Source organism: Marmota marmota, unplaced genomic scaffold (genome assembly GCF_001458135.2).
Source record: "Marmota marmota marmota unplaced genomic scaffold, marMar, whole genome shotgun sequence".
Classification (NCBI taxonomy): Eukaryota; Metazoa; Chordata; class Mammalia; order Rodentia; family Sciuridae; genus Marmota; species Marmota marmota.
In genome coordinates, this window is record NW_026000037.1 from 18,820,690 (window position 1) to 18,846,013 (window position 25,324).

The following is a 25,324-nucleotide window of genomic DNA, read 5'->3' on the forward strand; positions in this document are numbered from 1 at the left end:
AACCCAATCAACAAATGGGCCAAGGACCTGAACAGACACTTCTCAGAGGAGGACATACAATCAATCAACAAGTACATGAAAAAATGCTCACCATCTCTAGCAGTCAGAGAAATGCAAATCAAAACCACCCTAAGATACCATCTCACTCCAGTAAGATTGGCAGCCATTATGAAGTCAAACAACAACAAGTGCTGTCAAGGATGTGGGGAAAAGGGTACACTTGTACATTGCTGGTGGGACTGCAAATTGGTACAGCTAATTTGGAAAGCAGTATGGGGATTCCTTGGAAAGCTGGGAATGGAACCACCATTTGACCCAGCTATTCCCCTTCTTGGTCTATTCCCTAAAGACCTGAAAAGAGCATGCTACAGGGACACTGCTACATCGATGTTCATAGCAGCACAATTCACAATAGCAAGACTGTGGAACCAACCTAGATGTCCTTCAATAGACGAATGGATAAAAAAAAATGTGGCATATATACACAATGGAGTATTACTCTGCATTTAAAAATGACAAAATCATAGAATTTGCAGGGAAATGGATGGCATTAGAACAGATTATGCTAAGTGAAGCTAGCCAATCCCTAAAAACAAATGCCAAATGTTTTCTTTGATATAAAGAGAGTAACTAAGAACAGAGTAGGGACGAAGAGCATGAGAAGAAGATTAACATTAAACAGGGGTGAGAGGTGGGAGGGAAAAGGTAAGAGAAGGGAAATTGCATGGAAATGGAAGGAGACCCTCATGGTTATACAAAATTACATACAAGAGGAAGTGAGGGGAAAGGGGAAAAAAACAAGGGGGAGAAATGAATTACAGTAGATGGGGTAGAGAGAGAAGATGGGAGGGGAGGAGATGGGGGATAGTAGAGGATAGGAAAGGCAGCAGAATACAACAGACACTAGTATAGCAATATGTAAAACAGTGGATGTGTAACCGATGTGATGCTGCAATCTGTATACGGGGTAAAAATGGGAGTTCATAACCCACTTGAATCAAAGTGTGAAATATGATATGTCAAGAACTATGTAATGTTTTGAACAACCAACAATAAAAATTAAAGGGAAAATAAATAAATAAATAAATAAATAGGACCCAGGGCCTCCTATACACCAGACAGGTGCTAAACCAGTGAGATGCAACTCCAAGTTGTATTATTATTATTATTATTTTCTTTTCAGACAAGGTATTGTTAAATCACTTAGGGCCTAAGTTGCTGAGGCTGTCTTTGAACTTGCCTCAGTCCTTCTGCCTCAGCCTAGGATTACAGGAATGTGCCACTGTGCCCAACTGTATTCTTTCTTTTTTAAATTTGTTTTAATTAGTTATACATAACAGTAGAATGCATTTATGCACTTTTATGTATCATACATAGATGGGATATTTCCCGTTTTTCTGAGTGTACATGTTGCAGAATCATATTGGTCGTGTAGTCAAATGTATATTTCAGTAACAACGTCTGTTTCATTCTATTATCTTTTCTATCCCCACATCTCCTCCAGTCCCCTTTCATCACTTCCCTTTACCTAATCTAAGGTAAATCTGTTCTTTCCTAGTGCTCCTCCCCACCCACCTTATTGTGAATTAGCATCTGCATATTAGAGAAAACATTTGACCTTTGTTTTTTGGGGATTGGCTTATTTCACTTAGCCTGATATTCTCCAACTCCAACCATTTACTGGCAAATGCCAAAATTTCACTCTTCTTTAAATCTAAGTAATATTCCACTGAGTTTATATACTACATTTTCTTTATCCATTCATCTATTGAGGGATACTACATTGGTTCCATAGTTTCGCTATTATGAATTGAGCTGCTATAAACATTGACGTGGCTGCATTACTGTAGTATGCTGGGGTCTTCCTGCTGGGAGTGCTGGTGGCCCTTGTCTTGCTGTTGCATTTCGAGGTTGCTCCGTTGCATAAGCGTATCCCTGGTGGTCTCTCTACAAGTAGGAGCAGCACTGAGATCTCGAGACTGCAGCATGGCCAAGCCTGAGGTATCTGAAGCCCAGATTGGTAGGATAGAGACTGGGTTTGGAGGGCTGGTCTGGGTTTGGTGATACTGTGAGACATCAGAGACAGGGCTGAGAAACTGTTGAACACTGACAGAGACATTTCGACTTTCCAGCAAGATGTATTATTTCTTAATACATACAAATTTATAATTATCCTCAAATAAAAAGTTTAATAAAAAGTAATTATAGGAAAGTTAATGCAAAGGATTTAGAAACAAATATTTTTAAATTACAGAAAGTAATAGAAATGATAAATGTGCTAAAGAACTCTCTCTCTCTCTCTGATACAGGCAATCTCTAGATTGCTGTAAGAGAAAAAGATAAAGGCAAAACAAACTGACTCAATAATAATATGACAGATATAATGGAGATGGAAATTACATGAACACTTTACATCAATTTATCATAAATATTTATAACAAGAGAACATATAGACTGATAAGGAAATAGGTGCACTTTACTCAGGAAAACATGACAACCCTAATAATAGCAATGAAAAAAATTCTTGGGATTACTGTATTATTTTTAACATCCTATGTATAGCAATCAGGAAAAAGAATTTTTAAAAAAATTATAAACTTGGAAAACAAATTAAAACCATCTCTGTTTTCAGGTGGTATCTTTCCTTATATGTGGAAAATCTCAAAGAATTTGTAAAATTTTTACTAGAGCTAATAGATAGCTTCAGGAAAAATTTAGGGTAAAAGATCAATATGCAAATTGCATCCAAGCCATGTTTGTATGTAACAGTAATGAATAATCAACAAAGACATTCAAGGAAATAATTCTATTTATCATAATATTCAAAAGAACACAATAGTTAGGAACAAGCACAACCAAATATCTGTCCACAGTCCAGTCCTGCTAAGGAAGTGGAGTAGGTTGCAGACAGGCCAAAGAAGATGCGTGGAGACAGCATGGAAGACATAAGATTTACTGGGGAAATTTTGCAAGAGTTTAGTGACTGCTTTAAGAGTTTAGGGGCAATAGATAGTCAGAACCTCAGTTCCTTGCAGTGCTATGCCAAGGAGTGCTTCTTCTTCCCCACAGTGCTTTCTCTAATAGTTGATGGCTGGATGAATGACAGGCATTCTTTCCATAGTGCCCTCAATTCCACATCCATCTACATGGAGAGGGGAATTTTACATCTTAGGCTGAAGATGCAGTGACCTCATCATAATCACCTTGCTTAGTTTGCTTATTCGATCAGCATCCCAATGAGCAACTTTCTCAGCATACATGCAAGAAAGTAGCTTTGTCCAGATGACAATAAGTTGCCCTAGTTCTCAGTGTGCATAGAAGAAAGCCAGTGTCCTTCAAGATAATATGTATCTGGACTTCATGGCACAGGCTTGCTCATTTTGTTCCTTTGTTACCTTGGCTAGGTTTGGGGGAACAGAAAGAAAGCATTCAAGAACCTGGTGTTTTGGTATTTTCCTTTGCTTCAGGGATGATACTTCAAGGAGATGAAAGAGTTAAACAGAAACAAATTACAAAGTATTATTGATAGAAATTTTAAAAAGACACAAATAAACCAAAATATATCTCATGCTTGTGAACTGGAATAGAATATTGGTAAAATGGCAATAGTATCCAAAGTGATTTACGGACTCAAAGCAAGTACGTAAAACTCCTATTATGCTTTGGATCTAAAGTTTCCCACAAAAGCTCATGTGTTGAAGACTTGGTGTCCAATGCACCAGTATTCAGAGATGGTCCACCTATTTGAGGTTGTGTCTGTATTTTGAGTTCTTACATAAAGAATTGTAACCTAATTTAGTGCATAATCAAATGGAAATCTAACTTAGGAGTGGTTTTATTTTATTTATTTATTTTTGTAACAGGTAAGCAGCTGAGAACCAGCCAAATAAAGGGAGCCAACTAATAAAAATGTGTAAATAATGCAAACACCTGCCTATAACCAAGCTATTTGTGTATTTTACTTCTATGTTTAGACTGTAAGAGCTCACTCACTCCTCTGCTCAGCAGAGCTCTCTGAATGCCTTTTGGTTTAGAGTACTGTCTTGTTCACGTATCACTTTTGCCTCAGATAAATCCTTTAAACCCCTTTTGTATAAGCTTTCCTTTCCATACCCTTCATAAAAATTAAGAACTTTTGGTCACCCAAAGATGTTATTTAGAGGGTGAAAAGATAGTCTACAGAAATAGGATGGGCTATATATAAATTACACATTTGATTAGGGCCTTATAATGTGCTAAACATGTCTCCCTGCTTAAAATAAAATCATATGCAGAAACCCTAATCCCCAGAGTGATGGTATTTGGAGGTGGGTCCTTTGGGAAGTAATTTAGTTCACATGAAGTTATGAGATTGGGATTCTGACAATGGGATTAGTGCCAATTTATGAAGAAGAGGAGATTCAGAGACTTCTTTCTACCACGCTGAAGGCACAGCAAGAAGCTTTATATTTATAAATCAGGAAGGCGGCCCTTACCAAACACTGAATCTGTGGTATATTGATCTTAGAGCTCCCCAAATCCAGTACTGTAAGAAATGAATGTGTATTGTTTAAACTACCCACCCTATGACATTTTGTTATAGCAGCCCAAACTGACCAACCTACTTAATCCAGCAAAATATATCTGATAGATGTTCATTTTTGGTCACATGATAAAGAAATATTTCTCTATATTATAACATAAAATTGAGATTTAAGAATATGGTACAACTTTTATAAATGCTGGGTGAGAACCAGTGTTTATTTCTCCTCTGAGGCCAAATCGTGGTATCAAATCACCAACCTACACTCACTCTATAAATAATTTAAGAAGGCTGGTAGCAATTATTTTTATACTATTATATTTGTGGAATTTTACAGAAAAATAAATAAATTTTAGAATCCTACAGACCAAAAATTCTTATAAAACTGATTGCATTTGTTTATTCCCAGGATTGATTCATTTTCTCCCTTTCTTCCGCTCTTTCTTCTCCTTTTGTCAGGCCTTCCCTCCTTTGTTTCCTTTCTTTTTTCCTTCCTTACCTCCTCCTTTGTTTTCATTTGTTTGTTTTTTGAAGGACAGACTTCCTCAGAACCACTGTTCTTGCAAAAACTATGGATTTATAAAAAATGTATTGCTTGGAACTAAAAAGTCACATGGAGCCCACAATCATTCCAAAAAACACATTAGAGTTTATCAAGGGAGAAAATTAGCTATTTGGAAAAATGTAATGTAAGATGAGAGTGAACCATTACTCAAAACCAGAAAATAAAATTGAATAGAAGCACTACTTTCTTAGACTTGGATGAAATGATAAGGACGTGTTGTTGCAGTGTGTTGAATTTGCTTGAAAATACAAGAGCCAAGTCCAATGTACAGGGGATTCATGCATTCAATATGTGTGCTTTTGCTTGACATCTTCCTCTATGTAAGGTTTAATATAGACAGGCCAGGAGTAAACCTTGTACTACCAATGAAATCCACCATGAAATAGAAAAGAACAACTGAAAAAGTGTTATTACATGATATTTGTCAGTAATATCATCTTTGGTCCTGCAGGATTGTTCAAGAAAAGGGAATGAGCCTCGAGAAAGTTCCACAAGAAGTTGTACAAGAGAGACAGGAAACAGTTCAGTTCAGCTACAATGTATTTATTATCATCAACTTACCAAATCCAAAAGAAATAGGTAAATCAAAATGAAAAAAAAAATGGTAAGACTGATTCCTAAAAGATTTTACATCAATATTTTAGCAAAGTCTGCCAACTATGTAACCAAATCATTCATTTTTTTCCTAAAATAGTTATGCTTTTTTGATGAAGTGATTTTAAATTTATGTTTCCACATTTATCAGTTCCAGAAATGGCATAGTAGTGGTTGAGTCCTTCTCATGAAAGATGAGAAAATTAGCACATTTATAGTTTCTTCCACTCTGTCCACCCCCATACCTCCTGGTTTTATGGACATCAAATGGGATATTTTTCTAAAGCAATAATTTTTAAATTATTTTTATGCCATATGACAATTATTTTAAGAATCATAACATTTGGTCTATGTATTGTAATATCTCATGGTTACGTAAGTGTGATTCATTTTTAAGTGGAAAAGTGTTTTCTTTCATATACAGATTAATATTTTTCAGTTTTATTTTTAAATATGGCTTAAAATGACCATTTGTTATATTTTGCTCTTTTGTCTGCATAACAGATAAGGGACAATAAAGCTATTGAATCTTTTCATGTTTGATATGTCTTTGCTTTACAGCTAGATAATATAATATTTTAACTAGATGTCAGCGTCTAATTGAATTCAACCAAAATTTATCTTCAACATGTAGATTCTATTTTATTTTATTCTAGAATATGAACATAATGTTGCTGAGTAGAAATCTAAGCAGTCTATTTTTTTCCTTTGAAATTTTGGTCTAGTTTAGATGTTTATAGAATATTTTTATTATGCTTAAAATTAAATGCTCAACAATATAAAATTTGTGTTTGCTATTCCTAGCCTTCTTGGGGACCTACTAGATAATGTTTATCTACAGATTTCCTTAACACAGGAATTTCTCTCATTTTATCTTAGAAAATTGCCTTTTTCATTATTATGTTCTCAAAGAATCTCCAACTTCATAAATCTAAGCTGCCACTATTTGCCTTCCTTCAGGGTCTTCATTAATTCTGATGCCACATTGAATTCTATGACCATAGTATCTGGATATGTGAATTCTCCCTGAGTTCACATAAATATATTATTTTAGTATATACTCTTTTTTAAAAAAAAATATTGTAGCCATAAACTTTGATGAATATTTAAATGACCATTGCAAAATGCAAAAATAAACAGCAAACATACATAGTCTCAAACTGTTTCCCCACAATACACTTATTAATTACATGGCAAAAAAAATGCAATTTTACAACGCAGAAACACTACCTTACCTAAGTGACCCAGGTTAACATCAGTTCTGTGGATTGTATGTAGCTTAGTATATATTCTTAATATCCTACCTTTTTGTTTATTGTCTCATGTTAACAGTTTACTTTTTTTTTTTGGAGAGTAAGATAGTTTCTCCTTAAAATTATATTTCCTAAAGCTGAAGTTTTCCAAACAATGTTCTTCTCAGAAAATACATGCAATTTTCTTTTTCTTTTCCTTGTTATAAAGAATATTAAAGGTCCTGTTGTTTATTGCTTTGTTTTACATTGTTCACTTATCTCTGAACAGCAACATTTTTATTCATGTATTTTTTTTTCTCCTGAAAGGCTTCTTGACTTCTTTGATTACCATCGCCTTCTTTCAATCATTTCCTTCAGAAGAAAGGTAGAAAACAAGTGCCATATATTTCTAAATTTGGAAAGGCAATGCTATCAGCTGTAAAAGCATCAACAACAACAAAACATTTCAGTAGGTTAACAGAGAAGTTTGCTTCCTGCTTACATAACAATCCATTGTGGGGTTGGTTCCCAGTCCAAGGTAATTAAGGAACCCTCACCACTTCTACCTTGTAGTCCTACCATCTCCATAGGCCTTATATTATTTTTCAGTACAATCAGTAGGAGGAAAATAAGAGGATGTAAAAATTTATCTGCTACTAAAATGTTCTGTCATGAATTACAGTCACTGAATTATTTAACATTTTATTGACAAAGATAGTTATATAGTCACATTAGAAACAAGTTCATGATAGAAGGCTGGTAAATGTGACGTCTACCTGGGTGGCTTCTTGGTAAGTACTATTTTCCTTTGTATTTGTGGGAGATTAGTCTAGGATGCCCAGAGGATCTACAAATCTTTGGATGCTTGGGTCTCTTCCATAAAATGGCGTTTGCATATAATCTGTGCACATTCTTCTCTGTATTTTAAGTCATCTCTGAATATTATGATATCTAATGCAATGTATGTACCATTTAAGTAGTAGTTCTGCTATATTGTTTGGGGAATAATGACAAGGAAATGTAATTTTGTGTATGTTCATACAGATTCAACCAGTTAGGCCCAATTACATAGTACGCAAGTAAGACATGAGACAAGTGACTCTTAAACAAAGCATGCTGGTCAGAGATTGAAGATGTGTGACAGGATGCTACAGCAGACTGTGCTTATACCTCATTGCATTCACCTGGATTCAGAATAGTGCTCAGTGGTATAATTTTTTTTCTGTATCTTTCTCAATATTTTCTTAAAAATTTTTTTTAATATTTTTGATCCTTGGTTGGTTGTAACTTCAGATACACAATCTGTAGATATGAAGGGCCAACTGTTTATGTAATGGAAGAAAGAGAGCATATGCTGCTGGGCAGCTTTCATTTCTGTCATATTCTAACCCTCTGACCACTAATCATCAGTGAAGACCATTTCCACATAGAGTAAGTAGTATTTATCTCTAAGGAAGACAACCCAAAGTCCTAGTTCAAGAACAATTTAGGGGAGTAAACTTTGTTTTGTGCTTACAGTTTCAGAGGTTCAGTCCACAGTAGGTTAACTCCGTTGCTCTGAGCCTAAGATGAGGCAGAACATCATGGTAGAAAGATGTGATGGAGGAGTTCTGGTAGCCAAGAAGCAGAGAGAGAAAAAGAGGGAGGTCAGGAGAGCAAGGATCCAGGACAGATAAAGTCCAAGGCCACACACAAAGTGACTTATTTCTTCCAGCCACAGCCTATTCTCCTATAGTTAGTCCATTCAGATCATTAATCCACCAACTGGATTAATACAGCCTCTAAACATTGCTGCATTGTCTAACACACTAGTTTTGGAGGGATACCTCATATCTAAACTATGAAAGTCCCATCTAGTGATTTCATCCAGTTTGGATGATGCACAGTCCTCCTGTCAATTCTGGACGGGATATAGCTGTATGTTGTCTTGACAAGTCATCTTACCTTATAATAAATAATTAAGATATGCAAACTGCACTAAGTCTCTCATTCTGAAAGCGGCGGGTGGGGTAGGAAACAAGAATCATTTTTGTCCATAATTGAGATAAATACCTGCTGGATAGGCATTAGAAAGAGCCAGCCCCTGCCTTTGCAATGTGGGCAGCTCCTTGTTAGAATGTTGGTTCTGCCTCTGAGAACAACTGTCTTGTACAGGTTCTCCATATGCCTGTGACCCTATCTTCCAGGATGCACTTCCATGTTTCTCCTCAGCCATCTCTAAGGTTGTCACTGTGGAATTACAGTCCTCAGAAAATACCCCGCTCCTTTCTTATGCCGATAATTAAGAAATTGCTTCTCAGCTCTAAATCCACCCTGTGTGTCCTCCTCCGTGCTTCCGTTGCTAGCATGAGGCCAACCATGTTTCTTTTCCTTGCCGGTTGGATCTCTGTTAGTCCTTGCCAATAAGGACATGAGAGAAAGAGACTGTTAATAAGGAGACATAATGACTTGCTCTTTCTTTTCTGCACCTAAATAAGAGTTCTTTACGAAACTACAGTTATTCTTTCCTGTGTGACAGCTGAATCCAGTTTGGAGTGTGTCTGACCCTTGAAGAACTAGGAGGCTGCACATTCCTCAAAGATACAAAGACTAGAGGAGCAGCCACTTAGTTGCAAATGTCTGAGCTTCATGATGCAATGGATCCCCTTCTCAAAATTTATAAGATTGATAAGCTTCATGCTCTTCTGTTTGGTCCTCCATCTCTAGGCAGGGTAATGGCTTACTCAAGTGACTGTATCTGAGATATGTCCATCCTGCTCTCTGTTAGTCTTATTTGTGAGCTTTTTAAAAAATTTTTATTTTTTAGTTGTCGATAGACACAATATCTTTATTTATTTTTATATGGTGCTGAGGATTGAACCCAGTGCCTCATACGTGCGAGGCAAGTGCTCTACCACTGAGCTACAGCCCCAGCCCATGTGAGCTTCTTAATGATTTTGTAAGGGATTAGTTATTATTTATATTTTCTCTCATAAATAAATCTTGTGATTTTTATCCCTTGGTGTAGTTTATATCAGAAGAAATCAAAGAAAAACTTCTTAAATGTGTCTGGATGTTGGGTTGTATCCCTGAGTTAAAAAAATATATACATATACAACACAATATATATTATATATATATACACAACCCAATATATATTATATATATATTCCTTGTCAATGGGTTGTCTTAATCTGTAGAATTTCATGGTACCAAAATTAAATAAAATTTTATCAACAAACTCTGAACACTAAACTCTGAGATATTAGTATATACTGGGGGTAAAAAAAAAAGTATGATCCAGCAGGAAATGATTTGCCTAATCAAAGATTTGTGAGATACTATTAAGTGAGCAGAAACATGAATAATATGTATGAAATTCTTTCAATGGACATTAGACCAGAAGGAACAGTATACAACCCAGGATCAGGTCTATTTTATTGACATAAGTACAGTTACAAGAGACTCTAAAAGTAGGGGCAATATTTAAGTTGATTAGTTGATTGAAACTTGAAGTTAATAATGACTGATAATGATGTTAAGATGTGAGAACATCCTTTGAAATACAAAGATGAATAGATCTAATAGCCTATGGAGAAAAGAAATGTTGGAAGGTATTGAACATATATTCTATGCCTCATCAAGAGATCCCAGAGACCACTGACTTCATTAATCATTGAACAAATCTTTAAGTATCATTATCAGTATTTGACTTCTACCATCAATTGCTTGGAAATATCCGTAGTGCTGTCCTGTCTTGATCAGGGGTGGTGAGGATAGAGGACAGTAGTAAACTTACTATTTTTGGTGGTAATGAGAATATCTCATAGTAGCAGAATCCAAATGACAGTGTTTAAATCATTGAAGACATGACAGATGCATTTATATTAATAGTCCAGCACAGATTAAATGATTGTCAGAATGTTTTGAATGGCAGGATATCTGGCAATGTCTAATTTTATACAGTAGTCCCAAAAATGAAATAGATGGCATTTCCTACGGTAACAAAGATAATTCCAGTCTGGTGGCCAGAAAACATGGTTTGAGTCAGCACAACAAATAGCTACAGCTTCTCAACCTATTTTCAAAGCTAAGCCACTTTACATAGCAGAGCCTCTCCATTGAAGGGAAGGCAAATTCTCATCCTGCAGCTATGTCAATGGAAATCATCCTCTAAGCCTTCTTTTAAGGAACACTTAATTAGTTCATTGCTTTGTAGGAAAAGAATATGTAGACTTCTTGGAGGTGACTGGACCCAGGTTCTGTTTCACTGCTACAGTTTGGATCTTCAATGTCTTCCAAGGGCCCATTTGTTAAAGGCTTGATCCTCAGTCAGGTGCTGTCAGGAGGAGGTAGAACCTTTGGGAGATGGGGCCTAGAGGGACATTTCAGCTCACTTGGGGCAGGTCCTCACAGGACATTGTGGGACCCCAGCCCCTTCTTCTCTTGTTCTCTTTTGCTCCCTGGCTGTGAGATGTGCAGGTTTGCTCTACCACATACTCTAGCATGAAGTTCTGCCTCCCATGGGCTCAAATATAGCAGGGCTGAGCAATCCATGGCCTGAAACCTATAAAATTGTAAGACAAAATAAGCCTCTTCTCTTTGTAAGTTGATTAATTAAGGTATGTATTATACTGACTAATACAGTCAGTCCATGAGCACTGGCCACTCATCAAATATGGGACTTCTGTGAGAGTTTTGACCCAAGTTCAAATAAGAGCAATCTAGGAGGTATAGAGGTACCTTCTTTGTCCCCCCGCCTTTTTTTTTTTTGAATGTATACTTAAAACACCAATTTTTATAATATGGTGGAACATTAACATTAAATCATGCAATTTTTATACTGAGCACATGTTCCCTTCAACAATACATTTCCCTCAGGAACAATCTAGACTTCCCTTTCCCTTCTATGTGCACCATTCTAAATCCCAAGAATTGCACTGAAAATCACACTTGAATCTAAACAAATGTCTTAAACTCTCTTTGCTTCTGCTCTGCTGGGGCTTAACTAACTTAGCTGGTGAAGTGGCAGGTTATCTATAAGAAATAGGTGGTGGCTTTCAAGTTGCAGCAGGCAAATATTTCAGCAGATATTTTTCCTCTTTATTATAACTGGCCTCCAAATGTTATATCCACAATCCATTTCTTCTTGCCAGAGAGAGATGTAAAGAGCACTGATTTTGACTGATGCATAAGCACCCCCCAAGCCGCCCTGCTTGGGCCTCCTCACTCTGCTGTCACTGCTTGGGTTAAGATCTGAACCCATGTGTAGGATTCTGAAGGTGAGAAATCTGTGGCCCACAGAAATACAGAACTGCAGGCTGTTCAGGGGAGGAAAATAATGCCCTGTCACATCTTAGCGTGGGAGCTATTCTAGAATGATAAAGAGTAACCCCCTTCTCTCCTCCAGGGTTCCTCTTGGGCTTTCTAACACAAGGCCTGACATTGTACCATTGGAAAGGAGCAATATTTCCAAGACTAAAATGTATTATAAGAAAGAAGGCAAAACAGGTAAATTTGTCTTTGAGAGACAATATTCATTATTGGCACAGCTGGCAATAACACATCATTTTTGTTCACACAATACCCATGGAAACTAGTCACAGTGTAGTTGATATCCAACCAGACAGGAAGGGTCCAGGAAAATGTAGTTCCTGAGTGGCAGCCATTTCTTTGTCAATGCTATGCCATGGGATTGAGAAACGGAACTGCAGTAGAAGCAACTAAGGACATATTGCAACTAAGCAATATAAGAATCCATACCATCCATATATTCATCAGTTTGTATAGAAGATAAGAACAATCTGAGATTCCAAAGTCTTTTTTGTCTCACTCCATTGTAATACTTGTTGAATCAATTTTGTATCAGCTTTGAAGATATTAAGAGTTATCCAAATCCCATTGGTATTGATTCCAGGTTTTAACATAAGCTGGCTGTGTTGATGAGAAGCTGAGTGAGGGGAAAAAAAAATCTCATAGTCTATAGGCTTTCAGATTTGAGAACGGCACATATTTTCTGGCATATAGTGAATTTTGCTGTTCATACTCTGCATGTGGAAAAATAGCTCTCAGTACATTATTTTCTGAATCTTTAAGATTGTCCCATTGACACTGAATTCTCTCAGTGTACCATTCTTTACCACAGCTCTTATAATTCCAAAGTATGGGTATCAGTTATTTTTCTGAAATCTTCATAATTACCTCCTGCATAATATACTTCTTCTTAAGGGTAAGGCTTGTATTTCTAATAAAACATTTAGGTTGTATTTTCATCCTTAAATTTGGTCTCTTATTCAGATTTTTAGAGATGTTCATTCTTTTTTGGGGGGGAGGGTGGGTACCAGGGATTAAACTCAGGGGCCCTCAACCACTGAGCCATATCCCAAGCCCGTTTTTTTATATATTTTATTTAGAGACAGGGTCTTGCTGAGTTGCTTAGCGCTTCACTAATTTGCTGAGACTGGCTTTGAACTCATGATCCTCTTGCCTCAGGCTCCTGAGCTGCCAGATTTACAGGCATGTGCCATCATTTCCAAGGTGTTCTACTTTTAAAAAGTCCTATGACTGCCATTAATGCTATAAATTATAGCAATGGCAAATTATACTACAAATTTATTCTTTAGTTATATTACTTCGATGAAAACTGATTATGGAAGAGGTATGTATCAATAGTCAGATTAATGTAAGAAAGAAAATCCTTAATGATCTATAATTTGGAAATTTTTACCATTGTATTTGTGGGCACATCTTTATAATTCTTTATTCTGTTCAAGTTTAAATCATACTGAAAATAAAAATCTTTTTTTAAGAGCAGGATATAAGAATAAACTGTTGATAACACTATAATGTTTGCAGAGAATTTACTAATATTAGCATATCCATGTGTGAAGTAGGCACTCCATGACTTTTGGGATTTGTGTTGTATCAGATTCTTTTCTCTATTATGCCTGATGTTATGACAAAATATTTATTAAAAAGAAGAAAATAATCCTTTAATTATCTAAAATAGATTTATGTAAGTCAAATATTAAGCTATTGTATTATGCAATGTTTAGGCCTTGTTGTATCAACAACAGTTTTCTAAAATCATCTTTCATCTTAAGGATTATTATGTAGGTAATTTCAGTTAGATTATCACCAGCATCAAGCATGTTGGTAATGTCCACCTGCTTGGGTTAATATTACTTACTTTGTGACATTGCCCATTTCTGAAGTCACCCACATTTGTTCACCATATTCTGTTATTTTCACTTCAACCCTGAAAAGTAGCTAAGAAAATAAAGGTAGGTCTTCTGACTTTAGACATGACTTGATTTGTTTTCTCATGCGTAAGCAATTTTCTGGCATTTCTGATATTTATAATGCCAATACTTCTTATATGAAATACTATATAAGAATAAAAGAACTGAGTCCTAAAATGCTATATGATGCATGGTAATGGAATTGAGTTCATGAGTATCTATTTGCCAAGTACTTGACAGAAATCATCCCATTTAAGTATTAAAGCAATCACAATAACATTGGTTAGGGTAGAGTAGGCTGCTTTGCCAGAGACACCAATATTCAGTGGTAACAGTGTAGGACAGTACTTGTCACCTTCTTTTTCTACCTTCATGTGTAGTTTGCATTCCTGTTAATGTCTCACTAGCAATGTCCCCTGTATACTCAGTGATTGTCAGCTAGGGCATGATATCATAGTAGCTAGCTGATTGGATCTTCTACTGGTTTCTACTGGGCTTACTCTTGCAGCTGCTGGAAGGTCAGTCATACCCAGAAAATGTTATTGGCTGTTGTTTTGGAACCTTGTCCCTTCTTCCATGTTGCCTGTCATGGCCAGATTGGCTTTTGTACATGGATATCCAGGATAGCACTGTAAGAAACTGAGAGCAGGACATGCTAGGCCATCTAAGGTCTACTCCTAGAAAATGCATGCTATGACTTGATACATTGTGAGGCTCAATAAAAGTCACAAAGCCAGGCCACATCCTAGGAGCAGGAAGCATACCCCCCTCTCAATTGGGGGATTCCAAAATTCTTAATCCACTGACCTGTATTACAAAATAAGTTGTCTACACCACCTATGTAGTGTAGGGTTCAGACAATGATCAGATACTACATTCAAAAAGGGGGAAAGTGAATGTAAATAGCACTTACTGAGTTGTCCCAGTATTGAGTTTTACCCTGGCACACATTGCCAACTCCCCTTGCCCTGGGAACAGGGAATGGTCCTTGATAAAACAAACAAACAAACAAACAAAAACCTAGTTTTGCTTCCTCTGAGTGCTTTTTAAGTGCTTTATTCTGAGTGGTTCTTGGTGGGTCTCTCTTGAATCCTGGGCCAACTTTTTATGACACGTATTTATTTTTGGTTTATCATGAAATATAATCTATGATTATTGCTGCATTGCTTTCTCAGTTTGCTTTCTAGTCCTATAAATCTGATGAAAATTATTTTTCTTATTTTTAATAATCTGTTTCTTTTAATCTAATTCTCCAACCTAATTGAATTATCTAATCTATTTTCACTAATACAACTCTCTTTTAAAAAACATGGGATTCCTGGGAATCTGACAGAAGCATCTCCATTCCTCAATAGACAGTCATAATTGTTTCACAAACACTTCTCCCTCTACTTTGGTCATGCGTGAAGTTGCTGAGTGGTGCCATGCTATGATTCTATTTTTATAAATCCCTCTTTTATTTTTTTCTTCTAGTTATAAACTTCTACTAGGAATTTTTTATATCTTTCGAAGACCTTAAAAGGAGTCTCCTGATAATTTTGTGGTTTATTTATTTCTTATTTTGAGAATATTTTTGATGCCAAGAAATGAGAAATAACTACGTTTCCAACTCCATATAACATGGATATTCTTGATTGTTAAACATTCTTCAAAGATACAGAGAAGATTTAGAAAACCATACAATTCCTTTATAAGCTCATTTCTGCTTCTCATGCTGCTTATGCAACCAAAAAAGCCAAATGCCACTTTCAGTACACTGTCTGAAAATCTCTTTAGCAAGGGTTGAACATTCATTAAATGTCTGTTCTCTCGTCTAAGCTTCCATAGGAAATCATTTATAATTGACTGTTTGACACTGGTTGCTCTTTATCCAGTCTTCTCACCATTCTTCCAGCCTTTACCAATCTCATGACTTCGAGGCCAATGCTATAATTTAGATTTTTTTTAAAGATAGCACCTTGTTTTCTAGTACTGTGTTTGTCAGCTCACTCTTACTGTAACAAATGCCTGACAAAATCCACTTATACAAAGAAAAAGTCTCTTTTGGCTCACAGTATTGAAGGTTTCAGTTCATGGCTGTGTTGCTCTCTGCCTTTGGCATCATATCAGGAGGGAGTGTGGGCCAGAGCAACCTGTTCATCTCACAGCCAGAGAGAGGGAGAGGGAGAGGGGGACTTGGGTCTTACTCTTGAGAGCTACCCTACAATGACCAAAGACCTCTCACTAGGCCCTACCACTTAAATGTCTCTATTTCCTCCCAAGAGTGTCAGGCTGGACACTAAACCTATATGGTGTGGTTCTTTGGAGGACATTTAAGACCCAGACAATAGCAGATGCAATTGCTGTAACAATATATGAAAACACTTCAAAACGCAGTGGCTTAATATGGATCAGTGATTATTTGTGACTTTACAATTTTGCATTAATTCTTAGGCCCAGCTGGATATCTCATCTCTGTTGCATTTGGACTCTAGAGCCTGCCCAGTGATTATCCTGAACATCTGTGATAGCCTCATCTACAGACCTGCAGCTTGACTGAGATAACTGGAATGCCCAGGATCTGGATGGACCCCTCTCTCTTCTGTATCCCTTTACTTTCTATAGCTTTTCTCTCTCTGTGGTCTTTCATTGTCAAATACACTAGTCCAAAGTCCTTTAAATGGAATATCAGACCATAGTGATCCAATGCAGAAGGTGAAAGGCATCTTAAAAGGCAAAATTGGAATGTTCACAATGAAACTCTTACATTCTCCTGGTCATAATATCAGCCCAGATTCAATGAAATACTTCAGCATGAGTGTTTGTAATATTCTATAATATCACCCTATAATGCGGGAGATTTCTATAGTTTTTTTCAGAGGCATATGTAGTTTTAAATATCCTTCTAGGAATTACATAAATATAGGCCTATTTCCATTATGAAAAATCCCCACATTGTCTGGATGAGAATATTAACCAAGCAATCACAGCTTATTGGTGGAAAGTATAATGTAAGGTTAAAATCACAGGATTTAGATACCGAATACGTGGATTCAAATCTTGGGCTGCATATGTGCTTGCTACATGACTTTGGGTAATACTCTTTTGAGTCTTAAATTCTCATATACACAATGGGACAGGAAACCCAAAACTAGAGAACTACCTTAGAGTTTAAATAAAAAATCTATAGTTTCCAACATATACAAATCCTTGTTAATTGCATACATGTAACAGTATTCATAAAACTGAAGGTAGATGACAAAGAACAAGAACAACTACAAATAGATATTTAAGTATTTTGATAAATATACATTCAATATCCTATGGAAGATTAGAATTGGAATATTCAAACCAGATTGAGTGGATGAATTTTAAAAAGAAGAACAGAAGTACATGGAAAGAGAGGGAGTACCATGGATTCCAGGAGAAAAACCAAGTCCGCGAGAGGGCACAAAGGGGGAAACTGAGGCACAGGATGTCATGGTCCAGCAGCAGAAGAGGATCAGAGATGAAGGAAATGTCAAAAGTACACTGAGCTCTGAGTGAGGTCTTGAGCCTCCCTACTGGAATTTATGGAAAGATATGGACATATTTTAGGTAGAGTAGTGTAATACATAGATTTGTGTTTTAGAAAAACCCTCTGTCAGCAAAGAAGCAGGAGTTTTAAAAGACCCTCAGAGAGAATCTCTCCAACCCAGTGACGGGCTGGTTGGTGCCAGCTGCTAGTGAGAAAAGCTGACATTTTAATGTATAAGAAAATATTTTATATACATACTATTTCTTAGTACCACAGCTGCTGTATAAAATGAGGTTTATGTATGTACATTCATGCATATGAAAGAGTTTTCCAAAAGGTAATAGAGACCTGTCCAGAAAACTAAAAGCTTTTCTTTCTTTTTGACAATAGAAGAAAATCTTTGTTCCTGGAACTTATGTGACATATTCACATCTTAAGTTTAGCCACTTGGGTAATATTCATATTTCTGTTTTATTTTTAATATACAGAGGCATATTAGAAAATATATTGCATATACTGTATTATCATTTTTTATGTTATATATAATTACATATGCTATGCATGAATATAGTATAATATACATCATATTATATATTAATAATATAAATTATAATATTATATATTATAATATAATTTATATACATATAAATTAATGTATATATGATTTTTGAAAACTTTTATTCCTGGGACTTTAAGGTAAAAGATTGTATTCTAGTGCTGAAAAATTATAAGAATTTAATAACATTGTTACCCAAGTCAGAGCAAAAGAATGAAGTCAAAATATCTAATTAAATGCATTTCAAACAGCAAAAAAAGAATTGTTTATATACATCTTACATCGCATAGCTACAGATAGTGGCCTAACCTTGTTACAATCAATCATGACTCTGATGAAGCAGTTTGAATAAACAAGTCTGTTATGACTGTCATATCTTGTTCAAGGAATATAACAGCAGAGAGCTGGGGAGACCACTGCATATGGTCAGGAGTTTGTAAAAGCAAGCGCTAACTAGAAGCGAGAAGAACAGCCTACATTGTTGTGCTGGAACCATCTGCTTACCAACTTACACTCCAGATCTTGCAAGCTTGTTATTTCATTAGTTTAAAAGAGTCATATGTATGTTCATATAATTGTAAGTAGTTAAAAATGTCATTAATAGAGGGAAGTATTTGGAATGATAGCATGCAGACTCTGACTCACTCCAAAAATGAAAGGTCTCAGGAGAATGGACCTGAATTACCTTTAGTGTATTTCATGTCTTTCTCTGCTCCCCGCACTATGTCCCTGTTAATACTGAACATCAGCAAGTCCCACGTTTTCATGCTCAAGTCCTCTTCTTGGCTTTAAGTGATCTTCAAATTTGCATACAGGCTATAAAATGTATATAATGCTCTTCTTATTCATTTTTAAGCCATCACCACATGAGCAGAGCAAACTATTGTTCAATTTTTCTAAATCCCGAGGAAAGTTGTACATGGCTCCTTCTCTTGTGGATGGGCCAAGACTTCCCCAACTTCCCTAAATCTTATTATCTATTGGTTTTCATGACATCATGATTTTATTCAAATACATGCAAGCTTTTTTTGATTACCCATAATGGGTTGTACATAACTTTGACAAAAGTGCAAAATAAGTGACAGTAGTTGGAGATTTGGAGGCTTTTCAAATCAGAGAATGTCCTTATGTAACTTTCTCATGTGAGTCATGACTTGGCTAGGAAGAGTATTTCTGAGATATAGCATTTTTTTCTCAAAAGTCACAAGTGGGCTAATTGTTTTCCTGGAAATGATTCGGTAGAGAATTCTAATATTGTATTTGTGAGATATTGCATCATTTTGTGTGCACTTGGTGCTTAAAAAATTCATTAGTTGACCTTGAAAGTTATAGTTTCCACAGAATACATTTGTTTTAGCATTTGCTGATGTTTGGTGAAACAATACATTTAAGAAGTATATTTGAATAAAGTCTTTTTTAATTTATTTTTTAAATACATAACAATAGTGGAACACATTACACTCATTATTACCCATATACAGCACAATTTTCATAACTCTGTATATAAAGTATGTTCACGCCAAATTATGCCACTATATGTGTACTCTTTTTTTGCATTACAATTCTAAACACACATATATACCACAGTTTTTCATATCTTTGTTTGCATGTAAGGTATGTTGACACCAAATTCAAATCTTCATACATATATTTTGTATAATTGTTTCCAACATTTGGTAAATGGAATACACCTTGTCATTTTTCATGAAGAACTACTATGCATGCTAGTGTATCAGGGGACTGAGAGGCTCTGCATTCAAGAAACCCAGTGAATTTCCCCTTCTCCTGAAGCTTTCCAACCTCATTTCAATATTTAAACTTCTTGTCACTTCTAGTCAGATCCCTGTTAGAAAATCCATATTTAGAAGATTTAAAAAATATATTGGCATCTTCTAAATATTGTTTTTCTGGGACACAATTAGCTTTTCCAATATATAAATTTTCATATTATTTCTCACTCTTAAAAAATTTTGCTTTATTTATTCATTTATATATTTATTTATTTACATAGGCACTGGAGATTGAGCTCAGGATGCCCTTTCTTCGTCCTTTGTTTGTTAACATTATGAAACAGGGTCTCGATAAGTCAATAAGGCTTACCTTGGACTTGTGATCCTCCTCCTCAGCTTTCTGAGTCTCTGGAACTATAGGCATACACCATTGTCCCTGGCTAAACTGTACTTTTGGGTATCATTTGCATTTCATCTTTTTTTTTATTTCTATGCAAAATATTTGATATCTATTGCCTCTCCTTTCTTTCCAATATCATATTGTGTTTACCTATGCCTGTACATTTCTGAGAAAATTCATCCACAAATTATTTTACACAGACTTCTTGGCTTTAGACAACAGAAATCAACTTTTACAGAATGAAGCAGAAAAAGCATTTTTAGAAAGCACATTTAAATACTCAGGTCTCCCCTGAAGAACTGGGTTGTCAAGGGAACTAGATTCAGAGGCAGCATAAACAATGGTGAGGCAGAGCTGAGAGGAATCATCTACCTGGGATGCTTTCTGGGCAGCATGATTACTGGGCACTCTCTTGTGTCCCTATTGGCTCCAATAGTAGTCATCTGTAAATGTCCCTCAGAATTCTGTTCTCCCAACTCCTCACTATCACACTGTTGATTTCTCCAAAATTCCCCCATGGAACAGTCTCAAAATTCAGAATTGTGTTGTGTGTTAGCTATTCATCCGTTCTATGACAAAATGACCTTACTACCTGTCAAAGAGAAAAAGCAATGAATATCTACCCTTCCCCAGCTTTCCCAAGGGCAACCACACTTTGTCTCCTCATTTTGAGACATCCCAGATATAAAGGGTGCTTTTTGGTTAGACAACTAACTGCACACATAGGCAAGTGTCCACTAAATTACTATTTTGCTTCTTGAATTATCTTTTTTTCTTTGGTATAATGTAGTATAATGTGTATTGGATATAATTATGTTGATGCATATTTGGTTTTACAACATTCTTCCTTTATGTTATCTTGCTTCTTTGTTTTTAAATTTCTGCTTGCCTTTCAATTAACTTTTCACCTCACACTGTTATCCTATATTATCTCACATTTTATGGAATCCATGCTCCATAAATTTGACTAAGATAACAACAGATGCTGTTTAAAGTTTACTCCTCTTCCCTACAGTGAATTTGTTGTAAAATGTGTACTTCTGCCTTTGATTGTTGTGCGCCGTTGATTTGTTTCTTTGACATAATAGAAGATTTCCTTGGGCTTCATATCATTTTCCTCCCTTTCCATTTATTCGTTTTAAATGGGACTACAGTGATTATTCCTAAAACAAAGTGAGGACGACATCTTTGACCTTTCACATCTCGATTTAGATGTCTTCTTTTGCATTTGTAGCTGGAAGACAGATTCAGCATGCTGTACATATGGGAAGGGCCAGGGTCATGGACAACCTAGCAAGGGAAATTCATGATACCAGCTGGGTACCAAGTCTCCTGAGGCGTCTCTGCTTTCTTGTTCCTGTCCACTTCAATGTCAGAGAATGACATTCATTTTTTTTTTTCTTTTTAATGGAGAAACTCTGGTTATTTCTCCACCCCTTGCATCAAAGTTTGATGGGAGATTTCTTCCTGTGTCACTGCCTTTCACAAAATGGAGAGATAGAACCATGTTGGAATGATGTCATGTTTGGATATTCCATGGTGTGAATTCCTGAGTCCTGGGTCTCAGGTTGTTTGTAAGCATTGTTCTAGTAACATTCTTGATACTGCCACCTGATATGTAAGGGAAAAGTTATCATCTCCCTTTTCCTCCTTCAATAGCCACAGCAAGTGGGGCACGGTGGTGTTGCACATCTGGAATCCCAGCTACTTGGGAGCCCGGAGCAGGAAAATCACAATTATAAGGCCAGCCTGGTTACCTTAGCTAGACCCTGTCTCAAAATAAAAATAATAAGGACCAGGGATTTATCTAAGTGGGGGATGTTTGCCTAGCATGCATGAGGCCCTGGGCTCAATCTCCGGCATCACAAAAAAAGTTAAAATAATTTTAAAAATTAAACTCATAAAGGGCTGTGGATATAAATCAATGGTAAGCCATCTTGGGTTTAATCCTCAATATCACACACATACACAGGAAATCATAAAAGATGTTTATATAGCTGGGGATGTGGCTTAGTGGTAGTGTTTTACTGGCTTGCTCAGGGTCTTTCAATCTAAAACTCAGTATCTCAAAGTAAGAAGAAGAGCCATAGTTAGTGCTCTCCTGTTAAGTGTAGTCAACTACTCCCTGAGCATACAGTGTACAATCCCCTTCAGTCTGATTGATGTGCATTCAAGTGTTGCCGCCTGCCCATCAGGGTATCATATTTTTATTGTGGAAAATTTCATCAGTTCAGTACCTACCACTCTTTTTGGGGGTAGGGGTACCAGGGATTGAATTCAGGAGCACTCGACTTCTGAGCTACATCCCCAGACCTACTTTTTATTTAGAGACAGGGTCACACTGAGTTGCTTAGCACCTCGCTTTTGCTGAGGCTGGCTTTGAACTTTCAATCTTCCTGCCTCAGCCTTCGGAGTAGCTGGCATTATAGAAGTGTGCCACCATGCCTAGCAGTACTTACCACTCTTACCTCTCTTCTACTTACTGAGCCAATTGGTACATTCTCTAGGTATTTCATCTCATCTATTCATCACAAATTTTATAGACGTCTTGGACTCCAGGATTTATATCATTGGCTTCCTTCAAGTCCAAGTTGTTTTCTGAGAAACAAAGAATCAGTTTTGTCTTTTCTCAAAGATAGTTGATCTCAACAACACCTTTTTCAACTTCCCAATAGTCAGCAAAAATCTCTATGTTCACATCCTCTTCTTTGTTGCTGCAGTAATAGAAGAAAAGAAGGTATGTATCTCTATCCAGGCTGGATCTGTATCAACTTTTCTATATTGCCACTAGATCTCTCTCTTTTTTGGGGGGGGTACCAGGGATTGAACTCAGGAACAGTTGAGCACTGAGCCACATCCCCAGCCCTATTTTGTATTTTATTAGAGACAGGGTCTCACTGAGTTGCTTAGCACCTCACTAAATTGATGAGGCTGGCTTGGAACTTGTGATCCTCCTGCATCTGCCTCCCAAGCCACTGGGGTTACAGGCGTGCGCCACCGCGCCCGGTTTGTCACTAGATCTCTTAGCAATCAATAGGATCAATCTATTTCCTTATTTGAAATTGTACATAAATTGCCATTTGCAGGCAAATTTCAGATAGTTGTATGTCCACTCTTAGAGACTATTGGTTTTTGTTTTTTTGTTTTTCCACTCTATAGTCTTAGTATTCTAATAACTTAAACTCTACCCTGGTGCTTTCCATTGAAGTCTTCATGAACATGCTCCTATTTTCTTGATGAAAATACTGAATTTTAAAGACTAGAATCAGATCATGTTGTAAAAGCTCTTCTTTCAAAAATTACGGTTTTTAACATTTCTATTACTACCTATTTCTCGGAATGATTAGTGAAGTATAAATTGTGTTTATTAACATGTGTATTTAGCAGATTTTTCTGAAAACCTCCCTAATCTAACTTAAATTATCTAATCATAAATGAAAACATCAATGGCTTTATGATTTTCTTTAGTGGGTATAACTCTCTTTAATTGTATTCATAAACTCTAGTATCAATCATTTTTCCTATGAGCTCCATTGTTTCTAGAGTCTATTATTTCTATGTGTTACTCTCTATTTTGCCATAATATTATTTATTATAAATATTATTTCCTGGTAGAATAATAATAATGATGATGAAAAAGTAAGTTTAGTAGTGTTTTCTTTTGTGTTGTTGTTGTTGTTGATAATGGGATAAATGTCAATGGGTTCCACATTTTGGCCTGATTACTCTTTTTTTAAAAAAAAATGGCATGTGTTTATTGTATATATGAATTGCAAAATAACTAACCAGTAAACATACATATTACCTCACGTTTATCATTTTTGGCCTGATTACTCTTAACATAATTGTACAATGAGAACTCAGTTCAGAATCTTTTGGCATTTTTTAAAGTGTATATATGTTCCCCCTTGTCCATAAGACCCAAAATATGACAGAGACTTCTTCCTAGAACACAACTATCCAGACGAATAATCCTTTAAAACCCATTTAATTTTAATTCTAGGTCACCCTGGGAAACAGATACGGGAGCATAATAATGGAGAAGGCAGTTAAGGAGCAGCATTTTTAGGACTTTAAAGTAAGTTTTTGCATTACTCATTATGGGTTGATGATTATTAATAATCTTAGGTTAGCCAAGTTATGAAGTTTATTACAAACCTCAGAGAAGTTTATCTAGACTTCGCGGAATGTGCAGTTTGGCAAGTAATTTTTCATTATGTTATCAGAGAAAGAGAGCCTGAAACACAGTATGAAATAGACAGCATTATGAGCAGCCCCAGTAGGCAGGCTGCCTGGCTTTAAAAGGGCTCTGGTACAACTAAAGACAATGTGTGCTTGTGAGTACCCAAGAGATGGTAGAGGATAGTGGCCTGTATCACCTCATTCTTGCACAAAACTGAGAATTTTACTGAAAAAAATTGAAAAAATCATGCACTTTACTGTTACTAGATAAGAGCATATAATCTTCACTTCAAATCTAAAATGCCTTTGAGTTCTAGTAAAAGTTAAGGATATAGATTAAAAACACTGACAATGTCAATGGTTGGAAACAATTGCCAAACATAGAAAAATTATCAAATCAATGGCTTGAAATATTGCCAATTAAAAAAATCAAGGTTGAACACTTCTTTGGAGTCAACTGTCATCATTAAATTAGACATGAGAGTGATATATAATTGAGATAGATGTGAAGAGGGAGCAGAAAACCAGAAAGTTATTTAATTATTATTTGGTTATTATAGTTATTTAAATTAACTTTTTTAATTATTAGAGTTTTATGGTTATGCATAGTACTTGGACTCATCTAGACAATTCATATATGCATGGAAATTGATTTCAGTTCATGATCCCCCTCTTCCCTTTCTTTTTTTCCCTCCTGCCCTCCCCTCGTCTCTTTCCTTTGCTCCACCAGACTTTCTTTTGTTCATCTATTTATTTGTATTTGATTATTTCTTTAATGTATCCTAGCTTTCCTTCCCACTTTATTTTTACTCTGGCTTCCACATATG